Below are 22,409 nucleotides of genomic sequence, written 5' to 3'. Positions count from 1 at the left end.
ATTCTCATTTTCCTTTGTCCTTTTTTCCTCTTTCTCTTCTGTACAAGGTGTTTTTCCCTTTTCTTCAACTTTTGTTTCCCACCTCCATGTCTCTATCTTCATGGGAAAATACACTTCATCCTCAAGACTGCTGCAGGTTTATGCTGCTAGTCAGACGTGATCTCAGGTGTTCCCAATGCCGTGCAATTAAGCTTTCACCAAAAACTAAATTAATCTGATCTATTTTAGTGCCTAAATTGTTGTACTTATTATTGAAGTGCAGAAAATCACTGATGGATTTTATTGTTACATGTTCTGTACAGCAGGGAATAATTATCTCTGTTCACAGAGAAGTAGCTGAAGCACGGCTATTTTGCCTTAAGTCATTTGGCATCTGGCTGTGACAGTGTTTCAGTCTAAATCATCTGTATTTAAGTCTAGGATCCTGTCTGCTAAACTAAGCATTCTCAAAAGTGCAAAACACATCTGAGGACTGCTGAGTTTTCTCTCAGTGCTTTAGATACCACCTACTAAAGTCAGAGGAAAGGCTTCTCCTGGCTTACATGAACCTCCAGCCCCTAGCTCTAGCCTGAGCAGAAGCTGGGTGGATCAGAGGCTGCTCTTACAAGGAGAAGGAAAATTAGGTGGGATTTGGTGGGATGTGGTGGGATTTCAAGAAATCCACTTGCCAAAGCACTCAGCATTGCATATCAGAGTAGGCACACTTGTTATGTGGGAGATTGCGAGGAGACAGGGCAATCATGATCATACCGCCTTCATCATCTCTCTGCCCCTTGTCCCTCTGTCCCTAAGATTAGCCCAGTAATCTTCATGCCTAGGAAGAACTAAGAAATAAGGCACTAAGAAGTACTTCTCTGTCATTCAAACCTCTTAAAAAAAAAAAAATTAAAAAAATTTAGGCTTTCTTGTAGCTTAAAACATCTAGACAAGGTGACCCAGCACCCTGTCCAGCTGAATCTTAAAATTGCCCAGTGCTGGGGAATCCACCACTTTCTTGGGGAGATTTTTCCAATGGCTGATTTTTCCTATTGCGAAGCATTTTACTCCTGTGTCTAACTGGAATCTCCCCAGAAGTGATTTGAATCCATTATCCTTTGTCTTTTCCATGGGAGTCCATATAAAAAAAGGATTTTCCACCTTCTCTGTAGCCACCCTTTAAATACTGGGATGTGGTGCTAAAGCTTTCCCTGAGCCTTCTCTTCTGACAGCTGAGCAAGAACATTTCTCTCAGCTGTTCTTTCTATGTCAAACTTCTCAAACCTTGATGTTCTTATTTTTGGCTCCTTTTGGGCCAAATTTTGGACATTTTTGACATTTTTGATCTTTTTTATCATTTTGGGTGGTTTTGGCTCCTTTTGGGTCAATTTTGGACAATTTTGACTCATTTTTGAATATTTTTGGGTCATTTTTCAGCCATTTTGGGTCAATTTTGGGTCAATTTTGAACGACTTTGTGTCTTTTCATCATTTTTGGTACATTTTGGTTCATTTTGGGTCAATTTTGACGATTTCTGTGACTTTTTCTCTCCCCTCCCCTCCTGCCGCAGAGGAGGCGCCGGAGCTGGAGCTGCCCCTCCCCCCATGTGAGGAAATGGGGGGAAATCCCTCGGATTTGGGTAAAAAATGGGGAAATTGGAGAAATTTGGGTGGAAATTTGGGAAATTTCGGGGGGACATGGGAAATTTTAGAGGATTTGGGGTAATTTGGGGAAAAATTGGAGTCAAAAATGGGGAAATTTGGAGAAATTTTGGGCGAAAATTGTAAATTTTAGAAAATTTGGGCCAAAAACTGGGAAATTTCTGAAAAATTCTGGAAATTTTGGTGATTTTGGGAAATTTGGGGGGAAATGGGAAATTTTAGAGGATTTTGGGAGCTTTTGGGAAATTTTGGTGGAAATTTGGGAAACTCGGGTCAAAAATGGAGAAATTTGGAAAGGGTTTTTTTGGAAAATAGGGAATTCTGGGAAATTTGGGTCAAAACTGGTGAAATTTGGGAAAAATTTCAGAAAATTTGGGTCCAAAATTGAGAAAATTTAGGGAAAAATTTGGGGAAAAATCAGGAAATTTGGGGAAAATTTGGGGAATTTTGGGATAATTTGGGGGAATTTTGGTGGTTTTAGGTAATTTAGGGAAATTTTAGGGAAAATTGGGGATTTTTGGGGAAATTTGGAAGATTTGGGGGAATTTTAATAGATTTGGGGAGATTATTTGAGGAATTTTTGGGAATTGGGACATTTTGGGGAAATTTTGGAGATTTTTGGGAAAATTTCGGGAATTTTGGGGAAATTTTGGAACAATTTTGAGGGATTTTGGAAAGTTTTCAGGAAAATCGGGAATTTCCGGGGAAATTTGGAGGATTTGGGGGAAATTTGGAGAATTTTTATGGATTTTGGGAGATTTTTGGGAATTTGGTGAAATTTGGTGATTTGGGGTTTTTTCGGGGATTTTGGGGGAAAATTTTGGGGGATTTCAGGAAAATCAGGAAAATGTCTGGAAATTTGAGGGATTTTGAGAAAATTTTGGGGAAATTTTGGGATTTTTTGGGAATTTTTCGCTAATTCTGCCTCTCCCCCTCCTCAGAGCTTTTGCTGGAGCCGCTGGAGGAGGAGCCCACATTGAGGCGGGGCCTAAAACGGAAGTGAGAGGAGCCAGAGCCCCAAACGAGACTCGGGGGCAAGGCCAAGACCAACGATGGGGCGAAATTCCCAAAGAAATCGTAAAAATATTGAGAAATTCCAGAGAGAATGTATAAAACAAAACAGTGAAAAAAACCAACATGGCGGCCAACAGCAGGTGGGGCTTAAACCGGAAGAGGGCGCGGCCTAAGCAGAACTTGAGTCGGGGCGGGACCAAAAACCAAAAATGGGGAGAAATTCCACAAAAAAAATTTGGGAAACTTTAAAGGAAAACTGAGATAGAGAAAGAAAAAACCCAAATGGCAGGCGGGTGGGCGGGGCTTAAACCAGAAGTGTGGGCGTGTAAACAGGAAATGGGTGGGGCTTCGAACCGGAAGTGGGCGGAGAAATCCGGACGTTGAGATTCTGGCAATTTTAATTGTCCCTAATGAGTGGGAGGAGCTTCAACAGGAATTTGGCGGCGTGAAATCCGGACGTGGGCGTGGTTTAAAAAGGACATGACACCGTTTAAACACAAAATGAGCTCAGGGTGAGAATGTCAAGAAGGGGGCATGTCCTGATGATGTCACGACTTCTCTCCCTCATTACCATCCCGCCCCTTCCGGCCCCGCCCCCCGAGGTCGTCCCGGAAGTTCCGGAGCCACCAACGCTCGATCTCAAGAGGTGAAATCCTGAAATTTTGAGGGCGAGATTTGGGAATTTGGGGAAATTTGTGGGATTTTTTCGGGATTGTTCCAAGTTTCTTGGGATTTGGGGGAGAATTTTGAGATTTTTTGGAGATCTTTTGGGGGGGTCGGTGAAAATTTGTTGGAATTTTGTCAAAATTGTTTTAAAATTTGTCCAAAATTCATCAAAATTTTGGGAAAAAATCGGGAAAATTTGGGGGAAAAATTGTGAAGAAAAAAATTTGTAGAAATTTGGTAAAAAAATTGAATCAAAATTCTTCAAAAATTCATCCCAAAACCATCAAAACTTTGGGAAAACTCGGGGAAAAATTCGGGATGTTTTTCCTGATTTTCCAGGAATATTTTAGGGAATGTTTTGTTAAACTTTTTCAGGATGATTTTGGTCAAGTTCAGTTCTGGTGTTTTTGGAGAAATTTTTCGCGATTTTTTGAGTCAGAACTTTGGATCAATTTTTAACAAATTTTTAAAAACAAATTATTGAAATTTAATGAAATTTGAATTAAATTTTTCCCAAATTTTGGCCAAAATTCCTCCAAACTTTGCCTGATTTTCCTGATTTTTTTAATTACAATGTTTTAATTTTGGGGGGAATTTTTTGGGAACTTTCGCAGTTTTTCGGGGAATTTTGGGAATTTTTCCCCAAATTTCTCCTCCTCCCCCTCCCAGGCTGCTCCTTGACCACGCCCAGCCCCCGGAAGGGGCGGAGCTTGGCGCCATCCTCAGCCGGATTGGCCACGCCCCCTGGTGGCCGAGCTTGGGTGGGCTTTGGCCACGCCCCTTTCTCCTAAACCACGCCCACTTCCCCTTCAACCATGCTTTAAGCCCCACCTCTTCATTTCCCTCCACATTATCCCCCACCCACTTTACGCCACGCCCACTTGTCATTCAAGCCACGCCCACTGAAGCCCCGCCCACTTTCCTCAACCCGATTTTACGCCCACTCCCGTTTGGCCACACCCATTTAAGCCCCACCCCTTTACCTTTAAGCCTCGCCTATTTCCACTTTAAGCCCCGCTCACACAAGCCCCGCCCACTTTCATTATCCCTGCTATAACCCCACCCCTTTAAGCTCCTCCCACTTACATTCTGCCCACTGAAGCCCCGCCCCCTTTCCCCCAGACCTCGGTGCCGCTCATTGGCTGCAAGTGGAGCAGCCCCGCCCCTACGGCCCAATCAGCATCAAGCTCCCCCCACGGCGTCAATAAACCATGCCCACATGGCCGGAAATGGAGTTGTGAAGCTCGGGGGGCTGCCCTCGAGGGGCTGCGGGAAGCGGCGGGGGCTGGGCTCAGCCCCACACAGCGCCAGAGGAGCCCGTTCAGCGGCCGGGCGGGGAAATGCCCGTTGGTGGCAGCGTCCCCCTCGAGCTCAAGGCTCGGCAGCGCTGCCGTTGCCCCAGAGCCGCTCCCGCCCGCACAGCGGCAGCTGCTGCGCTCCGGCCGCGCTCTGGCTCCCTCTGTTTCTCGGTCTCCTGGCCCAAAAGCAGCGCCGGCATCCTGGCTTTGCAAGGCCGGAGCCAAGGCCGCGTCCCCCGCACGGCATTTCCCCAAGGCTGAAGCCGCCGGGTCGCTCCGAGGGACGCCGCGCTTAGGGTGGATCCCTGCTCCGGGTTAGTTTGGGGGACCGGGGGCAGGGGGAATGGCGAACAGCAGCAGAGCGAAGGGAGCGGGGATGGGATAGGATGGGGCGGGAGGGGATGGACGAGTGGTTTAGGGTCCGTAGGGTGGAGGTGTCGGACTCTGAGGTGCCGTCCTGACCCGTGGCAGGTGTGAGAAACCGCCTTGCTTGGTGGGAGGGCAGGACTGGATTCGTGTTGTTTGAGGGCGGGGAGGGGATGTTGATTTTCTTTCGTTCTTTCTGCGGCCAAAACCTCGCCGGGCACTGGGCGGGCTTGGCTTTGGGGGGCCCGGGGACGCGAGGCTTCGAGGGAATTTCCCCGAGGCTCGGGGCTGCTAAAGCTCCCCCCCGGGGCGGACGTTGCGGCTCCCGCACCCAGCGCCCCGGGGACGCGTGCCACCCAGCGGCACCGGGGACACCCGGCGCTGTCCGGGTGCTGCTTCTCGCTGAACCTCAACCCTCTGCCTCTTCTCCCTGCAGCATCTGCCCCGTGCATTTTCTGCCTCCACGTGAGCCCTGCCCGGCGCCGAGGCCATGGCGAGCCCCAGCCCCGTGCTTGAGGCTCAGGAGCAATCCAGCTCCAGCCAGGAGCAGCAGCAGCAGCAGCAGCGCCGCGAGGAGCCCAACATGCTGTGGCTGGTCAATCTCACGGGCGCCGACCTCGGCCTGCCTCCCATCTCCGAGGATCCCAATGATCGCTGCAGCATCTGGGAGAACCTGGTGAGCCTGGTGGACTTCCAGAGCCCGGGTTTTCCCCTGACCTCTGAGGAGCTCTGCGACTTCCTCGACATTCCCAGCACGGCTGCGTCATCCTCCTCCGCCTCCAGCGCAGGCGAGGTGACTGCGTCCCTGCCCCAGACCGTGCCCAGGTCCCCTCCGGCCGCCGAGGACGTCGACTACAAAACCAGCCCGCACGTCAGGCTGCCCTATTCCTACGCCACCCTCATCTGCACGGCCATGGAAGCCAGCGGGAAGCCCAAGCTCACCCTGGCCGCCATCTGCAAGTGGATCCGCGACAACTTCAGCTACTTCTGCCGCGCTCATCCCAGCTGGCAGGTAGGAGCCTTTGGCAGGACTTCAACCCTGGGGTTTGTTCTCTTTTGCATCTAGAGCGCCATCCGGAACAACCTGTGCGTCAACAAGCGCTTCGTCAAAGTTCCCTGGGACAAGGGGGAGCCGGGCAGAGGCGCCTATTGGAAGTTTCACCCTCAATACACCAAGTGGCCCAAGAGCAGCAGCTCCGAGGGCCGCGGGGCGTTTCCAGAGCAAATCCCGCCAGCCTCCAGCAAGCGAGCCCAGCCAGCAGCTCAGCGTGCGCCCAGCCCGGCCCATGGCAGCCTCGAGGTGGGCGCGGAGCTACAGCAGCCGCTCCAAGAGTTCGAGGAGTTTGGGAGCAACCTCTACAGCGATCCCATGGGGAACGAGGAGGGGCAGCAGGTCCCAGAGCAGTTCCCACAGCAGGTCCCGGAGCAGTTCCCGCAGCAGCTCCCGCAGCAGGTCCCGGAGCAGTTTCCAGAACAGTTCCCAGAACAGGTCCCGAAGCAGTTCCCAGAACAGTTCCCAGAGCAGTTCCCGGAGCTGTTCCCGGAGCAGTTCCCGGAGCAGTTCCCAGAGCAGGTCCTGGAGCAGTTCCCGGAACAGTTCCCAGAGCAGTTCCCAGAGCAGGTCATGGAGCAGTTCCCAGAACAGTTCCCGGAGCAGTTTCCAGAACAGTTCCCAGAGCAGGTCCCGGAGCAGTTCCCGGAACAGTTCCCGGAGCAGTTCCCAGAGCAGGTCCCGGAGCAGTTCCCAGAACAGTTCCCGGAGCAGTTCCCAGAGCCCTGCCCCACAGCCCTGGTGGCCGAGGCTTCTTGCCTGCCCAGCGATGCCCCGGGCGACCCCGAGGAGCCGCACGAGCTGACTGCACTGATGGGCAGCATTGACTGGGAGGCTCTGCTCAGCCCCTCCCTGGAGCAAGATTTCCTCGCTCTCGACAACCTGGAGCTGCCACCTTCCACCCTGGCTGAAGTGTTGCCCCTGTGCCCGGCAGGGGAGCAAGAGCAGCAGCAAATCCCCGCCGAGCCCGGCCTCACCACGCCGGGCTTGGATGAAAACCTGACGGCCACGGCTTTCCTGGAGGTTGCCTGGAACGAGGAGACACCGGAGAATCTCCTCCCCAGCTGCAGCTTCCTGGAGCAAGGGGCTGAAAACATCCAGGCCTCGCTGCCCAACATGGATGTCATGGACTTTGTGGTCGACCCCTTTAAATCTTTCGTAGAGATGGGCGATTAGACTACATTAGATAGGATAGGATAGGATAGGATAGGATAGGATAGGATAGGATAGGATAGGATAGGATAGGATAGGATAGGATAGGATAGGATAGGATAGGATAGGATAGGATAAGATAAGATAAGATAAGATGCTGCTTCCCCTCCTGGGTGGGACCCGGGGGCGTGGGGGGGAGACAGGACCTGAACAGGATGGGGGGACACGGGCAGTGCCCCCCTGTCCCCGCTGTGCCTCCCCCGTCCCCGCTGTGCCCAGCCCCCCAGTGCCCCCCCCCCATACCTCCCAGCGCCCCCTGCCCGCCCCAGGCCCCTCCTGACCCCCTCAATGCCCCCCTGCTCTGCCCCCCTCACCTCCCCGGCGCCCCCCTGCCCTGTCCCCCACCCCTCCCAGCTCGGCCCCCCCAAATCCCGCCCGCCCCCGCGTTCTCCGCTGCCCCGGCGAGCGGGGGGGGGGATGGGGGGAGTGAGGTTTGAGGTGAGGGGGGGTCTGGGGTGCAGGGATGGGGACACGGGGGTCAGGGAGTGTCCGGGGGGGGTCACCACTCACCCCAGAGTCCTGCCGGGGGGAAGGGGGAGCTCCGTCCGGCACCTGGGGAGAGGAAAAGGGGGAGGATTCCAGGGAGGGAAGAGCAGGGCAGGCAGGATGCAGGCTGGGGGGAGAGGCCAAGGAAAGCCCCCCGGGGTGGGGAGGCACAATTTAACCCGGAGTTTTTGGTGTTTGGTCCCAAAGGGATCAGGGGATGGCTGAGGTTGGAAAAGGCTGTGGTCACCCCTGGCCACGTCCCCAAGTGCCACATCCACACAGCTGTGAAACCCCCCCAGGGATGGGGAGTCCCCCTGCTCTGGGCAGCCTGGGCCAAGACTGCCTTTTTCAGGAGGAATTTTCCCTCAGATCCAACCTAAACCTCCTCTGGGAGCCTTTCTGCCTCACCATGTCACCTGAGAGCAGAGCCTGACCCTCACCTGGCTGCCCCTCCTGTCAGGGAGCTGTAGAGACCACGGAGGTCCCTCCTGAGCCCCTTCACATCCCTCAGCCTCTCCCGGTGCTCCAGCTCCATTCCTGAAACATTCATTTTGAAGAATTAAAGATTTTAGTTGAACCAGATATTGCTGAAGTAAGACAGATAGACTTCCCTTTTGATAAGCAGAAGCCGGATTTAAGGAACTGATAAATCATGGGGCCTGTCAACTTATGTTTGTGTATTCTGACTAATCAATAGGCTTCAAGAAGGACAATGAATTCATAAATCAAATACTCCTGGGAAAACAGGATTCAGTTGTCACGCAACACTAAAAGGTTAAAAAGTCAAAGCAAAGAAGACTCACTTACTTCATCATTTTGAGACCCCGTCCCATAAAAAAGACCACCGACCCATTTCAAAGAAAAAACAACGCACGCTTAATAGCTTTTGGCTAATTACCATACGAAGCGGGGAATGGGATGCACTAAAGTCATGAATATACATTTGTGTTTTGGGTATTCAATACTTCTGTAGATAAAAAGACCCTGTGATCTTCTGTGAGCGCGCGTGTGTTTGGGAGCTATCCCGCAGGCTGCCCGGCATCGTAGTTAAACATACACTTTCTAACTTTAAACTCTTAGAGAGTCTTTTGTCCGTCATAGTTGGATATCGGCATTAGGGCGATATTCATATTTTTTTAATAATTCATTATGGCGAGCCAGGCAGGAGCCTGCTCTCTCTCGCTGAGGGGGCCATCGGGGTCTAGGACCCTTTTGGGCGCCCCCCAGGATTTTCTGGGTAGAAGGCTCCTGCGACCCCCTGACGCCCCCGGAGACAGACCAGAGCCTGCTGGAACTACGGACAAAAAGGTATGTTTAAAAAATAAAGTCAAGAACAAATACTGAAGACAGGTACCTTTGAATAGAGGCAGCTTGTAAGTCATAAGAGACAACTTATGCAAAGCAGAGGCCTGAATGAGTTTTGGAAAAACTCCGCGGAGTATCGTAGATGGTTGTTTTGTTTCCAGGTAAAGAACCTGGCAGTTGGTGGCTGCATCCCGAGTGGCGGGGCAGCAACGGTGGCAGCAGAGCCGCTGGTCTAGGGTCTTGTTGGTTCTAAAGCAGTACTAGCTCCGGTTTCGGCTTGTAGTTTAAAGGTGCACCTTGGTAAAGCATAATCTGAGGGGCTAGCCTGAGTTTTGAGATGCAAAGGGTCCCGTTTTGAGTCGTGGGCCCGCGCACCGGATGTGTGTGTGTGTATTGCGGGCAGATCTGTGTCTGCTTGGCGATCCCGAGGTTTTGTGATTGTGAATCAATTTTGTACCGTTTGTGCTGCGGTTTGTGAAAGCTTGTAGAGCAGTCGTTTCTGTTTGTGTCATTTTGGAATCTGCTACTAATCTCTAATCTCTGTGTTTTTGGAAATTCTGCAACATGGAAGAGATTTTAAAACCCCCGCTCATTGGCGGAGAGATACCTCTGTCTGAGAAGGAGAAGGGATTTGGGAAGGCTGTGGCGTCTCACGGGAAGGCTGTGGCGTCTCACGGGAAGGCTGTGTGCTAGTTTTGATCATTTAACTGATAGTGTGACTTCAATTAGTTTGTTGTTCAGTAGAAAAGCCCCCTGAGTGAATAAATTGTTTGTAGAGGGAAAAAAAAAAAAAAAAAGGAAAAAAAAAAGGAACAAAACAGGCAAGGAGGTTTTTTCCCCCTCTCTATCTATGCCTGACATAGCTGGTGATCAAGGGTACTTAGTGTCACCTTGGTAGTCAGACAACAGGCTGAACTCACAGCCTAAGGCTATGTTTCCCAGCTCTTTGTAAAACGCTGAGGGATTTTTGGCAAGTGGAAGTTTGCAATTGCCAGAGTGTGTGATAATATCTTCAAAGTGCTGTAGTCCTCGGCGGCAACTGCAGAAGAGCGAAGGGGGAGTGTGGGATCGAGCCCCGCCCCCCCTTTCCTGCAGGAGGGTCTGTGCTGTGTCCCGGCCGAAGTCTGTAGGATTTTAAGAATGTATTCAGAGTCATAGAGGATCTCCCCCCCACCTTGGCTGCTTCCTTTGCAAGCCTAAAACTGTGCCTGACTGATTGGAAAAGTTTTCGTTTGTCTGTTTTTGCTTTTCGTTTGTTTGCTTTAATAAAAAGACGTTTATCCTTTTCTTAACCATAAGTTCTTGTCTCAACAGGTAATGCTTCGAGCCTTAGTTTGAAAACATCTGTTTTGCTTTTTATGCCTCGAGCCTTGTTTTGATTTTTCCTTTTTTGCTTTTTAACCATAATTCTTTCCTCAACAGCTGAAAGTACAGCTAACTTTTTCCTTTTTAAAGTCAACAAACTGGTTTTTGTTTCGTTTTGTTGTTTTTTCTCTCTTGTGTTGATTTTGATATATGCCCAGGAATAGGAGGCACAAGAATTGGGAAGCTGGTTCAAAAGAGTTCCCCTGCCCAAGGAGGGGCTGCTACTGTAAGCAGTGGACTGTGCTTCGTGGTGCAGTCTGTCAAGGCTCGTGGGTCCGATAAGGGTACAAGTGGCTAGTACCTAAGAGTGGAACCATAAGCCCGCGCAGCAGTAAAATATTTGAGTTGCTGGAAAACGAAATTTCAAAGATCTTAAAGAAACCAGTACAAATTCCTAAAGTTGAGTGTGGCCAGCATATTTTTGTACCAGAATAATACCAAGTGAAACTTAAGAATTAGAATAAGATCAAAAAGCATTAAAAAAAAAAAAAAAAGAGAATTCTTAATAGACACAGGGGCAACATTTTCAGTGCTGAATAAGGCCCTAATACCTGTAAACAACGACTATGTTATGGTAAAAGGAGCAACTGGCCAATCTGAAAAAGCTTATTTTTTTTGCAAACCATTGAAGTATAAATTGAAAAACAATGAAGAATTCATTGATTTTCATATATGCCTAAAGCTCCATCTGCACTTTTGGGCAGAGATGTGCTAGAGCAGCTGGAGACAAAAATAGTATTTAAGAATTGGAAAATTATTTTGGAGGTAAAAGATCAACAATATGTAGAACTGTTAAGCTTAATGATGATAACCAAAGAAACTGAAGTTGCCAATGAAGAAGAGAATTTCAAAAAAATAATAAATCAAGTGTTTCCTGGGGTGTGGGCTTCTGACGTACCAAGCAGGGCAAAGAATGCACTATCCGTATAGGTCAAACTTAAAGAAAGAAGGCAGCCAGTAAAAGTTAAACAATAGCCCCTAAAGAAGGAAGACAGAGAAGGGATTAGTCCAATTATTGAAAACATTTGAAGATAAGACTACTAAAAGAGTGTCAGTCTGATTTTAACACTCCTCTCTTGCCAGTGAAGAAGCCTAAGAGATCATACAAGCTAGTACAAGACTTAAAGGCTGTTAATAAGATAACTGAAGACTCGTATCCAGTAGCTGCTAACCCTTACACCTTTTTAACTCGTTTAATCCCTGAACTAACCTGGTTTACTGGTTTAGATTTGAAAGATGCTTTCTTTTGCCTCCCTCTCCATGAAGCCGGCCAGAAAATCTTTGCATTTGAGCGGGAGAACCCCAAAAGTAGACGAAAAACTCAGCTCACATGGTGTGTTTGCCTCAAAAGTACAAAAACTCCCCCACCATATTTGGGGAACAGCTTGCAAAAGATTTGGAGTCTTGGGAACCTCCACCAGGAGAAGGACAGTTGCTCCAGTATGTGGATAACCTCCTAATAGCCACCCAGACCCAGGAAACATGTGTGGACTGGACGGTAAGCCTCCTCAACTTCTTGGGCCTGCAGGGGTATCGGGTGTCCCAGAAGAAAGCCCAAATGGTGAGACAAACAGTAATTTACCTGGGCTATGAAGTGAGTGCTGGACGGAGAACCTTAGGGCAAGATCGCAAAGAGGCAATATGCCAGACCCCAAAGCCTCAGACAGTGAAAGAACTGAGAACCTTCTCAGGCATCACAGGATGGTGCAGACTGTGGATTTATAATTACGGATTACTTGTTAAACCTCTGTATGCCTTGATCACGGAAGGAAGCAGAGATCTTCAGTGGAACAAAGAAGCGGCTCGAGCCTTCGACCAGCTAAAGAAAGCCCTCATGTCAGCACCAGCCTTGGGACTTCCAGATGTAAGTAGGCCATTCTTTTTGTTTTCTCACGAGAAGCAAAGGATCGCTTTAGGGATACTAGCACAAAACCTGGGCCCGTATTGAAGGGTAGTTGCCTACCTCTCTAAGCAGCTGGATACGGCAGCTAAGGGGTGGCCAGGGTGCCTCAGAGCCGTTGCAGCAGTGGCAGTGAACATCCAAGAGGCACGCAAGTTCACCCTGGGCCAGAAGACGACGGTGCTAGTGTCTCACAAAGTGTGTACAGTCCTGGAAGCGAAAGGGGGGCATTGGCTCTCCCCACAGAAATTCCTGAAGCACCAAGCTATACTGGTGGAACAGGATGATGCTGAGATTGTGGTAACTAACATTGTGAACCCAGCTTCCTTCCTCAGCGGAAGCATGGGAGAACCAGCGATCCATGATTGCCTGGAGACCATTGACGCCACCTACTCCAGTCGCCCGGATCTGAAAGACAGCCCACTTGAAAATGCCCAGACCTGCTTTACTGATGGGAGCAGCTATGTCAACAGTAGGAAAAAGCATGCTGAGTATGCAGTTACCTCAAGCAGAGAGACTCAAGGTATGCATTTGGAGTTGTGCATGCCCACGGAGCCACTTGGAGAAAGAGAGGACTGCTAAACTCACAAAAGAATATTAAACACGCACAAGAAATATTGAGACTGTTGGAGGCAGTACAACTACCTGAGAAGGCAGTCATCATGCATATCAAGGCACACCAGAAGGTGAGCTCGGAATTGGAAGAGGGGATCATGCTGGCAGATAGAGAGGCAAAAGAAGCAGCAAAAAGTGAGATACCTAATGAGACAATTGAAGCAGCATTAATTCCAGATGGAAAAATTTCTATTGAGGGTAAGCCAATATACAATAAAGAGGATAAAAAACTCATTAAGGCAGAAAAGGCAAGTTATAACCAGGAGGGATGGGCTGTAACAGAAGAAGGGAAACTTGTAGTACCCTCCTATTTGTTGTGGGCATTAGTACAGACGGAGCATGAGAAAACACACTGGCGAATGGATGCCCTGTCTAACCATTTCAAAGAAAAGATCATGGCCAGGAAATTGCAGGGCACAGTGATACAAGTAACTCGTCAGTGTAGCCTTTGCCTCCCAACTAATCTCAAAAATGCTCCAAAGCCTAAAGTGGGACAAATTGGGAAAGGCTGTGGACCTGGGCAACAATGGCAAATTGACTTTACAGAGCTGCCCAGGAAGGGAGGACATCGTTACCTATTGGTGTTAACTGATACCTTCTCAGGATGGCCAGAAGCCTTTTCTGGCCGGACAGCTAAGGCCCGAGAGGTAAACAAGCACTGTTACAAGAAATAATACCGAAGTTTAGAGTTCCAGCCACCATATCCTCAGATAGAGGCCCACACTTTATTTCAAAAACTGTGCAGCAAATAAGTAATCACCTGGGAATAGATTGTGAATTGCATACCCCATACCACCCTCAATCTAGTGGTCAAGTGGAAAAAATGAACCACTTGATTAAACAACAAATTGTGAGATTGGGGCAAGGAGTAAATTTGCCCTGGCCCCAGGCTTTCCCATTGGCACTATTGCAAATTCGAACAAAACCAAGGGCAAAAAAAGAAACTAAGCCCTTTTGAAATACTGTATAGAAGGCCATATGCAGTTCAAAAAAGAACAACACCCATGCAAGTAGGGGAAGAAACCCTACATGAGTATATAAAGGCCCTAAATAAACAACTTCGAGAAATTGAGAAATACGTGGCCGAAGCTCAAAACCGAGAATTAGATAAGCCAGTATGTATATGTTAAGTCTTTTGCAGAAAAGACCTTGGAACCACAGTGAGAAGGACCATTCCAGGTGCTTCTTACTACCTTCACTGCAATCAAGATCAAAGAACAGAAAGCCTGGATCCATCACTCCCGAGTGAAGAAAGCCCCAGAAGGAATCTGGAAGATCACACCAGGTGATAACGAACTGAAGCTGAAGCTCACTCAGAACTACGAAGAGATAGACTAAGAGTTATTACGGACATTATGTGGAAAATTGTAATTATTGCAGTAATTACTGTAACTTATTTCCTTCAAAGAGTGAATGAGAAATTATTTTGCACAGCAGAAAAAAAAAATCCCTAGTGATCTAATTCTGAAAATATACTGTTTCCTTTAGAAGAGAAGCATCTTGCTCAACACTCGATTTCAGAGTTTCACCCACAGATTACAATTCTTTGCATTTTGATGTCCCTGAGCTCCCCACCTTGTGGTTTCCAAGTGCAAACAATTTCCTCAGTGTTATTCACGGCCTGAAAGAAGGAAACGAGTGTGTTCGCCTTGCTGTTCCCCACAAATGCCAAGTGAATAAAACACAAATCCTCAGATACAGGTGAGTATCTGAGATATTCCCCTGGCCTTTCCTGGCACCACAACCAGCTCATCCCCACTCAGGAAATGTGAAGGGAATTATTCCCAGCCCAGAGTTTCAAGGAAAGATTCATCCCAGCTTCCTTGGCTTGCAAAATTTGGTCATTTCTTAGGGGACCTCCAGGACTCACCTTCTTCCCCCGAGGCAGGAAAAATGGTGCTGTGCTTTCACCTGAGTCACAGCTGGGCCTGGGCTCCACATGCTCCTTGAGAAGGAGGAAAAAGAACAGGATTCATTGACAAGAACCTGGTTTGAGCAGAAGGAAATGAGTAAAGCAAGTTCTCGGATTGTTTTAGTGGAAATTGTGAGAAGCTTTCCCTCACAACTTGGTTTCTTTCTATTTTTAGTTCTTCCATTTGGGCAAATCCTGAATTCCACCCACCCCTGACCACCAGCACGAGGAATGGATCCCAGAGACTTGGGAAGGCCACAAGGGATTTTACCTCTGCCTGCTTCCACTGGGAACAACATTCCCAAAGATACTAAGATGTAAATGACTGTGACTGCACATAGGAACCAGTTTCCCCTTGGATGGGGAAGGAAATCCCACCAGGCTGACCTGGCCATGCACATCTCCTGTGGAATCTGCTTGGGTTACAGCCAGAGGAGCTGAAACCCTTTGGAACCACCAGTTCTTTGTCCTTTTAGAATCACCCCAGAATCCCTAAAGTTGGAAAAGACCTCCAGGAGCATCAGCCCAGCTGTTAACCCAGCACATCCACAGGATTGTGAAACACTTTCAGGGCTGGGGACTCCACCACTCCCTGCATGGGAACCAGGAGATGAAGTCAGATGAGAAGAAACTGAAGAAAAAAGGAATGAATTTTTCCTTTTTTTTTTTTTTTTTTTTTTTTTCCTTATCTGGAGGGTAAATACTGGTTTGTTTTTTTGTTGTTGTTGGGGTTTTTGTTTGTTTTTGGGGGTTTGTTTTTTTTTTGTTTCCCTCCCAGCCAGGAATTCCTTCCCAAAATCCCATCTCTCCTAGTTGGAAGCCTCCCCCCCTGTCCCGTTAGCCCACACCCACGGAAAGAATCACTCCTCCTGTTGTTTTAAAGCCCCGCCCCGAGAGCGACTCACCCGCTGAACCTGCGTTTGCAGAGCGGCCGGGTTGTCGTAGCAGCTGCCTGCGGGGAGAAGGGGACGGCTCAGGGCTCCGCGCCGGCTCCCACACCCGCCCCCCCCTCACACGGCCCCCACACGGATCCCCCGCGCGCCGCCCGCACCGAAGCCGAGGAAGCGCATGAGGGCCAGCACGAGCAGGCGGTGCGGGAGGCGGCGGGGATCGCAGGCGGCGGGCAGCGCGGGGAGGGCCCGGGGAGCCGCCGCCATCGCCGCCCTCAGCGCCGAGCAGCGCCCGCTGCTCCTCGTCCGCCATCGCGCCCGCCGCGCGTGAGCCCCGGCACGTGACCCGCCCGGCACGTGACCCGCCCGGCACGTGACCCGCCCGGCACGTGACCCGCCCGGCACGTGACCCCCCGTTGCCACGGCAACGCCGGACTGAGGCCTGAGGGCGGGGGGGGGGGGGGAACTCTGGGAAATAGGAACGTGAAATAAATATTAAAAATATGTCAGTGTCAGTGTAAGCGTGAATGTCAGTGCTAGGAAAATTAACCCGCAAACGACACAGGTTTATGTGCGAAAAGGAGCCAGAGGAGTGCTTTTACTTTATAAATGATAATTAATAATAAAAGAATAAAGGGAGAGGCCATGGGGCATTTCCCCTGAGGTCTGTGAAATTTTGGAGGACGCAGCCTCCTATTTATCCCAATTTCCTGGCCCCGTTTCCCTCTCTTCCCCTGTTGCCTGAGGTGCTTGAGAGTTACATACTTCCCAGAGTGCCCAATACCCAAAATTCCTCCTTAACGTACAACCCCCTTTAAACTTTGAATTTTTATGGAATTTATGGGGTTTCCCCATTGTTTCTTTCATCTTTCAACATCCATTTTCATTTATCAGCAAACCTACCGTTTGTTTGTGAAGGCAAACGTCTTCTTTTCCATTCATCAATCAGTGGGATCCTTCCCATTGTTTCTTTTCTCTCTCAGTGCTGGTTTTATCCACCAGCAGACCCAGAGTTTGTTTGTAAAGACAAACCTGTCATTCCTCTCAGAAGTGTCAATGTAAAGATAAATGTCAATGTTTAGAAAGGTGATGAGTGTATTTTCTGATTGGGACAGAGTGTGAATAGCAGAAAAATTCATTTTTTTCTTTGTGACATCTGAGACTGACCAAGCCAACAATTATGAGGGAGAGGTCATCACCCTACATAAAAGCTGCTGGATTTCTAGTTTCTTTATCAAAATAAAACCAGCCAAAACCCACGTTACCAAACACAAGAAAAATGCCCACAAACAAATCGATCAAATAAGATAATTAGGAAAACTTAAAACAAGCAAACAAAAGGTTTTAATATCTATTGAATATGTCAAACAGCAATCCTTAAAAACACAGGCATTGAAAAGAGAAGAGCATTGCTTTCCGGTGAGGCACCCCAGCTGAAATGTTTCCTCTTATGTCTCCTAATTGTCTGTCTTTAATTTTTATTCAACTCATAAACATTTGAAAAGAGAGTGGAGCTCATTTTTTACACAGTGGAAATGAATTCCCTCCTGTCCTGGCAGTCCCTGATGAACACTCCCACTCCAGTTTCCCTGTAGCTCCTTCAAACACTGGAAGTTTTCTCTTCTCCAAAGTCATTTTGTTCTTGAGCTCTTTGCTCCAAAAGGTTCTTGCCATATTATTCAAACCCTTGAAAAAGCTATTTTTTTTAACTGTGAAAAGCTCCAGTCTGCTATCAAATTTCATCTCCTTGCACCAAAAACGACCTGAATCCTGTGTGCCCATCAATTGCTTTCTGATTAAAAGATGTTCTTCTTAAATAAAATGTGCTTTTAATGAGGCAAAACCACGTTAAAAAACTTCTGGACTGAAGCCAGAGGATTTATTTACCTCTTCAAGGTGTAGAAAGCAAAGGGCTGAGTTTTACCTGAGATGTTGAACAACACGTTCACTTTCCAGCGACTCAGGCATGAATTTGAGAAGGAACCACAGAAAAAGAAAAAAAAGTCAAAACAACTTCTCACAACACGCAGGTATCATGTTGGGAATCAGCTGCAAACTCCTCTTGGACATAAAACGCTTCATTTCCCTTGATCCGTGTCTTTTCAGAGATCTGTCAGAAGAGAACTGTGTTATTCAATGGATCGCCTTCAACTGCTCTGAAGTGGTTTCGATTCCTGGAAACCCGAGCATCTCCGTTCGCTACAGCTGCTGTGAAAAACACGGGCTCGAATGACAGGGCTTCGTTAGGAAAGGAGTTGTGCAACAAATTGGGAAGTTTCAGGGACCAGCTCAAGGATTTCAGTGACAAACTCGAGGGGTTTTGTACAAAACTCGAGGGTTTCTGTGACAAAGTTGAGGATTGCAGTGACAAACTCGAGGATTTCTGTTGCGAACTCCAAGATTTCTATGACAAACCTGAGGATTTTTGTAAAAAACTTGAGGATTTCTATGACAAACTCGAGGATTTTTATGACAAACTCCAGGATCTCTATGACAAACTCGAGGATTTCTATGACAAACTCGAGGATTTTTTGTAAGAAACTCAAGGATTTCTGTGACAAACCCCAAGGTTTCAGTGGCGCTTGAGGGAGCTCAAAGATAATTGACCTCACAGAGCCACCTGGAGTTTCCTAATTCCAGGGAAACAATTTCTGTCCACAGATAAAACGGATAACTTTGGAAAGCTAAAGCTAAACCGAGCCTGGGGTTGTCTTTTTCTTGTTCTGTGTACCACCAGGCTCTTTATCTGAGTAAGAAATTTAAGCCACGTATCCGGAATATTTACCAGGAGAAAAGGACGGTTTTCCATTTGCTAATTCCCAAGATTTGCCTTTCTCCCCTGTCACCTTCACCTTGGCTGTGACCTTGCTGTGCCCGTGATGTTCCTGTGAGTTCAGGCACATGCCTTGCAGGGGAGTGTTTATGTGCCAAATAAATACAGTGGATCGCTCTTAAACTCAGCTTTAGGATGGTTGTTACAGATGGAGTTGCTGCCTCTCTGTAAATCAGAGCACTTAAAGTGCCATATGATCCCACAAAGGCTGTGTTTAGCAGCAGTAAATGCAGGGAAAGCTGTTTACAGGACTTTCGAGGGGCCATAAAATCCTGCCCTCCTTGCAGTGCAGGTGCAGGGAGCACTGAGGGCAGTAAAAACTCCCAGGAGACAAGGATGAGTCTCGGGGTTCAGCTCCTCAGAGTTATTGCTGTCTTTGGGAAGGTGCTTCAAAACTGCAGCCAAGCAGGAGCTGTATTTCACGTGATCAAATTGACTCCAATATCAGTACCCCATTATCCAGTTTCTGGAGGAAAAATCTCACGTTTTCCCCTCAGAGGATGAAGGATCTGTCCCACACAGGCATGCAAACAGTTCTGAATCACTCCGTGTGCTGAGGAATGGGTTATTACAAACCTCTCTGTGTCACTCGAATGTTATTGGGCCTTTATGCACCATCCCAAGACAAGTCTGATGTCTTCAGAGTGCTGGGAAGAGGCTGAGGGAGCTTTTCTGCCCCACAAATCTCAGTGAGAGCAAAGATCCTGGCCTGAGGAAGCTCCTGTGCCAAAGCAAACAGCTCCTGCCTCTGCTGAGTCACACCAGCAGGGTGGGTTTATGGCTGTCCCACACTGTTAAATGCTGTTCTGCATCCTCCCCAAAATTCACAGCTTTTCCCGAGGGCAGCTGGTGCCAGGCTCCTTCTCCAGCAGCCAGCTCAGGGAATGGAGTGAAAAACACCCCCTGGGAGAGTGCAGGAGCACCAATAATGATGTGCAGCTTCTCAGCTGAGCCAGGACTTCCAGGAGGAATTTTTTTTTTTTTTTTTTTTTTTTTTTTTGATGCTCCAGGTCAGGTTGGACAGGGTTTGGAGCAGCCTGGTCCAGTGGAAGGTGTGGTGAATGGTTTGAAGGTCACTTCCCACCCAAACCAGTTTGGGGTTCTGTGATCCTGGGAATTCAGAGCTTTGGGCTCTGGGGACCAGAATTGAATTTCTAGGTAACACCTGAACTTGGCTCCATGCACAAACTTTCCTGTTGTGCCTGTTTTCCTCAGGATACACAAACTCCTGGAGGATCTTCCAGGTTATTTGGTGGAAATCCTGAACAACTGCAGCTGCCTGAGAGCCACTGAAGCAAAGCATTTCCTGGGTAGTTCACCTTTGAAAAGATGCATTCTGAAAAGATTTAAACTCCTTCAAACTCTGCTGTTTCTTCCAGCGGGATGGACACGAAGGATTGCGTCGCTAAGGGCTGGAATTGCAGGAGGAAGCTTTGATCCTGAATCAGATGCTGGAGGTTGGTGTCACCCAGGCTGGGAGTGAAGGAAGTTGCCAGCCTGGGCAAGGGCTCTGCTTCCCTTCTCTGGCTGAGGGCCGAGGAGAGCTGGTTGTCACCAGGGCTCCTCATCCTCTGGGAGCACAGAATGGATGGGACAGGGAACTGCTCCCCACGTGGCAGGGCTGACACAGAAACCATCCTGTTCCCAAATCCAGGGCTGTGGGACAGCCCAGCAGCTCCTCACTGCAGGCTCCTGCTGCCCCCTCTGAGCTCTGTGTTCTCTCCCTCAGTTCTTTATCCCAAGGGCAGAGCTCCTGGCAGGCTCCTGCTTCTCCCGCGCCCAGGGCTGAGCGTTTTCTGCACATCCAGAAGTTCCTCCTCAGGCATTTCCTCTGCCCTCCAGTGCCTGAACTTTGCTGGAGACTTTCCAAGACCTGGCTGAGGTGGGCTGGTTTTCTTTCCTTCTCTCTGCTGCAGCCTGGAGAATTTCCCAAGCAGACAACATGATGCAGTGCTCCCCTTGTTTCCTCAACTTGAATTCCTTTGCTGATACACCTGATCCCTCACTTTTAGATTAATTCCTCCCCTCTGTGGAATTCCTTCTCAGCAGCTCTGCCAGGCCTTGGATCTGAGGAAATTCAATTAAATTCTACCCCTGTAGCTGACATGGTTGTGTTAAATATTCTCATTGGGTTGAGAAGGTTTAAAATAAAACCCAAAAAGAAAAGTCACAATTATTCCAATAATCCTGAGTCATCTCCACGTATCCAGGTTTATCTCAGAGCATGAGGCTTTGCTTCATAACCCAAGAAAGTGATACCATGGGGGAAAAAAATGACAAAAAGCTCTAATTTGGATGAGAAAAGGGTGGGAAAGGGGGAGCACAATCATTTCCTTATAGGCAAAGAATTGGAAACAAGCTGGAAGAGGGGAGGAAAAAACCATTTCACAAACTGATAATTCAAATTAGAGGACAAGAAATTCTGCCTAGGTATACATTAAAGTAAGGAGCTGGAGAGGGAGGTGAAATGCAATTTTCTTCTTTATTTCCTTCAAAGAGTGAATGAGAAATTATTTTGCACAGCAGAAAAAAATCCCTAGTGATCTAATTCTGAAAATATATTGTTTCCTTTAGAAGCATCTTGCTCAACACTCGATTTCAGAGTTTCACCCACAGATTACAATTCTTTGCATTTTGATGTCCCTGAGCTCCCCACCTTGTGGTTTCCAAGTGCAAACAATTTCCTCAGTGTTATTCACGGCCTGAGAGAAGGAAACGAGTGTGTTCGCCTTGCTGTTCCCCACAAATGCCAAGTGAATAAAACACAAATCCTCAGATACAGGTGAGTATCTGAGATATTCCCCAGGCCTTTCCTGGCACCACAACCAGCTCATCCCCACTCAGGAAATGTGAAGGGAATTATTCCCAGCCCAGAGTTTCAAGGAAAGATTCATCCCAGCTTCCTTGGCTTGCAAAATTTGGTCATTTCTTAGGGGACCTCCAGGACTCACCTTCTTCCCCCGAGGCAGGAAAAATGGTGCTGTGCTTTCACCTGAGTCACAGCTGGGCCTGGGCTCCACATGCTCCTTGAGAAGGAGGAAAAAGAACAGGATTCATTGACAAGAACCTGGTTTGAGCAGAAGGAAATGAGTAAAGCAAGTTCTCGGATTGTTTTAGTGGAAATTGTGAGAAGCTTTCCCTCACAACTTGGTTTCTTTCTATTTTTAGTTCTTCCATTTGGGCAAATCCTGAATTCCACCCACCCCTGACCACCAGCACGAGGAATGGATCCCAGAGACTTGGGAAGGCCACAAGGGATTTTACCTCTGCCTGCTTCCACTGGGAACAACATTCCCAAAGATACTAAGATGTAAATGACTGTGACTGCACATAGGAACCAGTTTCCCCTTGGATGGGGAAGGAAATCCCACCAGGCTGACCTGGCCATGCACATCTCCTGTGGAATCTGCTTGGGTTACAGCCAGAGGAGCTGAAACCCTTTGGAACCACCAGTTCTTTGTCCTTTTAGAATCACCCCAGAATCCCTAAAGTTGGAAAAGACCTCCAGGAGCATCAGCCCAGCTGTTAACCCAGCACATCCACAGGATTGTGAAACACTTTCAGGGCTGGGGACTCCACCACTCCCTGCATGGGAACCAGGAGATGAAGTCAGATTAGAAGAAACTGAAGAAAAAAGGAATGAATTTTTTCTTTTTTTTTTTTCCTTATCTGGAAGGTAAATACTGTTTTGTTGTTGTTGTTGTTGTTGTTGAGTTTGTTTGTTTGTTTGTTTGTTTGTTTGTTTGTTGGTGTTTTTTTTCCTGGAAATTTGAGATCCACATCACAAAACATTCATAGAAAACACAACTCCAAGTCGAAATATCTGACATTTGCCAACCAGTGCCAAGGGTATGGCTCT

At 48.1% G+C, this 22,409-nt stretch overlaps 1 pseudogene; it reads left to right on the top strand.

The window, feature by feature from the left end:
* Positions 1 to 2,774: 2,774 nt before the first annotated feature.
* Positions 2,775 to 7,208, top strand: LOC136305439 (forkhead box protein J1-like; annotated as a pseudogene).
* The last annotated feature ends 15,201 nt before the right edge of the window (positions 7,209 to 22,409 follow it).

The sequence above is a fragment of the Chamaea fasciata genome, unplaced genomic scaffold (genome assembly GCF_029207755.1).
Source record: "Chamaea fasciata isolate MVZ Bird 193981 ecotype frontalis unplaced genomic scaffold, bChaFas1.0.hap1 SCAF_412, whole genome shotgun sequence".
Lineage (NCBI taxonomy): Eukaryota > Metazoa > Chordata > Aves > Passeriformes > Sylviidae > Chamaea > Chamaea fasciata.
Note: the sequence above shows the minus strand (reverse complement) of the source record. Positions and strands in the feature narration are given on the sequence as shown.